Source organism: Littorina saxatilis, unplaced genomic scaffold (genome assembly GCF_037325665.1).
Source record: "Littorina saxatilis isolate snail1 unplaced genomic scaffold, US_GU_Lsax_2.0 scaffold_2665, whole genome shotgun sequence".
NCBI classification, from domain to species: domain Eukaryota; kingdom Metazoa; phylum Mollusca; class Gastropoda; order Littorinimorpha; family Littorinidae; genus Littorina; species Littorina saxatilis.
This window is the reverse complement of record NW_027127263.1, coordinates 1-5,000: the sequence shown is the minus strand read 5'-3', so window position 1 is coordinate 5,000 and position 5,000 is coordinate 1. Positions and strand designations below refer to the sequence as shown.

The 5,000-nt window shown below is 42.0% G+C and overlaps 1 non-coding gene across 1 annotated transcript; it reads right to left on the bottom strand.

Moving 5' to 3' along the window:
- Positions 1–152: 152 nt before the first annotated feature.
- On the bottom strand, positions 153–225 carry Trnat-ugu (transfer RNA threonine (anticodon UGU)). The gene has a single exon. It is a non-coding gene; the product is annotated as a tRNA-Thr (tRNA).
- Positions 226–5,000: the final 4,775 nt, after the last annotated feature.

Sequence of the window (5,000 nt, the reverse complement as noted above, 5' to 3'; positions counted from 1 at the left end):
GCCCTCACGGCTTTTGATGTTTGCGTGTTTAGGTGGTATCAGCCATCTGCACTTATGGTAGAATGACCAAGATCTTTAACGTGCCATTGTGGTGACACGGGGGTGGGAGATGGATACCGTCTCTGGGTCTGCACATAAAGTTGACCCGTGTCCGTCCCGGCCCGGATTCGAACCAGCGACCTCTCGATCACAAGTCCAGTGCTCTACCACCTGAGCTACCGGGCCCCCAGGGTAGCTTTGACGTCGTAAACATTTTAAGTATCCATCTACTGTGCTCCCGTTTGTGTGAAGGTATTTTGGTCACTCGAAGATTAGCACGTGTGGCTATTTCAATCCTTTCAGCTAAAACGTTGCTGTTACGATGCTCTGAGCATGGCTCAGACTTGACGATCACCCATGCCATTGTTCCTCTGTTTATATAAAGGCACTGTAATCACTTGAAGATTAGCACATGTGGCTATTTCAATCCTTTCAGCATTAACAGCATATTCTGTTTAGGCCACAAAAAAAGGTCTGTTTACGGTAACATAGGCCAAAAAAATAGGGTCGGTAGGTCGGGATTTTTTTTTTTCCAAAAAAACCCATATTTTTACGTTATTTTTTTTTTCTCCCCCAAATGCCAAAAAAATGTCTAGGGTCGCGCGAAAAAAATAGGGTCGGTCGGGTTACCGTAAACAGACTAATTTTTTTTTTGGCCTTATATAAAGGCACTTTATAGTCCCTCGAAGTCATTTCCAACCTTTTAGCATCAACGTTGCTATTAAGATCCACTGATTGACGAACACCCATTCCATTGTTCTTCTGTTTATACAAAGGCATTTTATAGTTACTCTAAGATTAGCACTAATCGTGGTCATTTCCAACCTTTTAGCATCAACGTTACAATCAAGAAGCAATAAAGAGGATGCATGTCTCAGCCTTGACGCCGCATGATGTATTTGATTTTTTCTTGTCAACGTTTCATTTTCTGAATTCCTTCGGCTTTCATCGAAAGAAAAATACCCAAATTGTTTGGTCTATTGCATGGTTTAAAGGATATACGGTACGCAGTTGAAGACAGACAATAAAATCATGCAGAGCTGGTGCTGGTCGTAGAACTTCGAGCATGCCTACGGTAAAGAACCCAAGTTCACAGCGAAAGTGTACATGTCAGGGCTTGGAAACATGAATACACGCATGCAGGAAAAAGAAAAACAATGGGTAGCGCCGTACTGTACGTATATGGCAGCTCGCTTTATAGTTTAGTATCTCAGGTGCTAGCTAGGACACTGGTTCCGCATAATTCATATACTATACCGTGCTATACCATACTACCAGACACACACACACACACACACACACATACACACACACACACACACACTTACACACTTACACACACACACACACACACACACACACACACGCACGTACGCACATACACACACTTACACTTACACACACACACACACACACACACACACACACACTTACACAAACACACACACGCACATATACACACTTACACACTTACACACACACACACACACACACACACACACACACGCACATACACACACTTACACACTTCCACACACACACACACACACACACACACACACACACACACACACACACACACACACACACACACACGCGCAAACACACACACACACTGAGACAGACAGACAGACGGAAAAATAGACAGACGGAAAGACAGACAAACAGAGAGCAACAACAATGCTTAATAGAGTCTCTCGGGTGCCAGGAGAATGGTTCCGCACAACTCCCATTTACTGTAGTGTCTAGATTAATAACGCTTACTTTCCTTTGATTCTCGGAACAATCCGGCACAACATTATTCAGAAGAGACGACTTGCAGGATATAGTTCAGTGACACGTGATACCAATTGTTAAAATGAACTATGCACTAACGAGCAATATATCAGTTGCACTGACAGCAAGAGACTTCAGTTACAGACACGGCAAATCATTGGACAATGCCGCAAATGGAGTTCCGCAATATCTGTAATCGATAGCCTCACCACACCATACCATACTTTATCCGAGAGATACCAATCATGGGATAACAATATCGTTCAAACCACAGTTCATGTGAACGAGGTCTTGTCAAATTTGTCTGGCAGGGACCTGATTTTTCAAACGTCATTATGGGAACACTTTTGCGCTCGTTGTACTTTCCCCTAGAAGGATTTTGAGAACGTACACGTCACGCTATGCTTTCAAGAGTGGCATCTTTTAGCTTCGACGTCAACGATTACACGAGGCTTTGGATGAGATCGAGGTTCCATTTGAAGCAAGCCATGTAGTATTCTCCAAATACCACATATACTACTTTAATTATCATCTGTTCGAAACGTAGCAATTTTGTTTTGCCTTTTGACTTTAAAAATAAATAGTGCTTAAAACAGGTTAAGGGCCATCCCTGAATTTGTGATGGATTGCTTTACATGCAGATCAGTGACAACACTAAAGTTAGATTTGTGTTCAAACATTGGCATTGCCAACCACAAATGACAACGTTTTAAATACAACACTAAAGTGAAATTTAATTTTGGACTGAATCAAAGTTCGATTCTTAGAGCGAGTTTGACTTGATCAATAAATAGTGTGATTTTATGTGATGTTTTTTGTGTATACAAGCCAAAAGAAGAAAAAGAAAATTCTTACATTTAAAAAAAACAAAATAAATACTGTTTTGAAATTATGTTTATCTTACATTCAGATATAGATAGTAAAGTTGTTTTGAATTGTATTGAATTGAATTGAATTGAAATGCGCAAACAATTCAAAAAGACAGATTATCAACAGACACATCGCTTTAGAGCAATTGCCTTTCACTTTGCGTGACCGAATTTCCTTCATCGTTCCAATAACTATAGTCCGCAGCAAATGCCAAATCGAGTAACTAAGAACCCATTTCGGCGCTGCTATTCAATTTCGCAATGAGAGCCAAGATGTGTGTTTGAACAAAGCAAAATAATGACAGAAACCAAACGATCCCTGACAAAAACGATATCGACTCACACAAAAACGGCCTTATATTCATCCCAAAAATCATAAAAGCCGATGTTAAGGGAGTTCAGATTCCGTGCAATTACTACTCTCATTCGTGCTCGAAATCTGTTTACTCGGTGATTCACGCACTCGGGCGACATGTCACAAGCCCGTGTCGAGTTTTGTAGATTGCATGCATAATCGTGATTAAATAAAAGAAGAAGAAAAAAGAAAAAATTGCCAGCGCAAAACAGAAAACTCAAACAAAATGCAGCGTTTATTTCCGACCCCGTACAAAAAGGTTAAAAGCAAAAAATGGTCTGGCTTTCATTTTTGCAGTTCTGGTTTTTATTTATCTCGTGGCGTTGCTAAATGCTTGAGAACTTCTTCTTCTTCTTCTTCTGCGTTCGTGGGCTGAAACTCCCACGTACACTCGTGTTTTTTGCACGAGTGGAATTTTACGTGTATGACCGTTTTTTACCCCGCCGTTTAGGCAGCCATACGCCGTTTTCGGAGGAAGCATGCTGGGTATTTTCGTGTTTCTATAACCCACCGAACTCTGACATGGATTACAGGATCTTTTTCGTGCGCACTTGGTCTTGTGCTTGCGTGTACATGTTACAGGCATTAAGTGAAACCAGGCATTACGCGTAATGCCTGAAATGTTCAGGCATTACGCGTAATGCCTGTGACCACTAGGCATTACACGTAATGCCTAAAAATACCAGGCATTACGTGTAATGCCTGAAAATCCTTGCCAGGCATTACACGTAATGCCTGAAACCTGTTACAGGCATTAAAGGCACAGTAAGCCTCCCGTAAACCATCACAGAGCTCCCCGAGCGTCTACATAATAATAGTACAAGCGTACTTCCATTTGAACGCTCACCGAACGGGAACATCCTGGCTGCTTTCTGTCGAGCGTGAGAAATTTTCAATTTTCAGGCAATAAGCGTAATTTTGAGAGTCAAATTTCAGGCATTACGTGTAATGCCTAGTATTTTTAGGCATTACGTGTTATGCCTAGTGGTCACAGGCATTACGCGTAATGCCTGAACATTTTAGGCATTACGCGTAATGCCTGGTTTCACTTAATGCCTGTAACATACACACGGGGGTGTTCGGACACCGAGGGGAGTCTGCACACAAAGTTGACTCTGAGAAATAAATCTCTCGCTGAACGTGGGGACGAACTCACGCTGACAGCGGCCAACTGGATACAAATCCAGCGCGCTACCGACTGAGCTACATCCCCGCCCCGCTTGAGAACGATTTCAATGTTTGCTGACCGAGATGCTTAATGTAAGCTTTGACTGTGACAGAATCCCTTACCCATGTTATTGCAACAGCACTTAATTCCCAAAGCAAATACACTGCATTATAACACTGCAATACGATATTGTTTAATACCGGTATTAAAACAATTTAAACAAGAATTCTTTTCATCCGGGATTGCGTGTACTTTATGGCGATTATTATCTATCCACCAACACAAAGAAAGGCCTGTTAAGGAAATTGCACCACTGCAGTGATGATTATAAAAGATTTTTTTTTAATTTTAATTCCCTATGCCTTCACGAAATCGCTGTTTTTGTTGAAATTGTTGAGAGGGGTTACATGCCTGGGAGGTTAGGACTGGCACCGTCATTTTCATAAGTGCAGGAGGCCCACACACGCGCATCAATACACGCACGTTAGCAAGCACACACACACTAACACACACACACTAACTCATACACGCATACACACACGCACGCGCGCACGCACGCACACAAACACACACACACACACACACACACACACACACACACACACACACACACACACACGCACACACGCACACACACACACACACACACACACACACACACGCGCGCGCGCACACACATTCAGTATGCCTGTATTTAAACTGTGCAAAATAATTATTGCACCAATTTTCGTACCCCAACTAAAACATTCATTCCCGCGCGTGCCTTTAGTGACATATAAAGTTTGAATGAAAT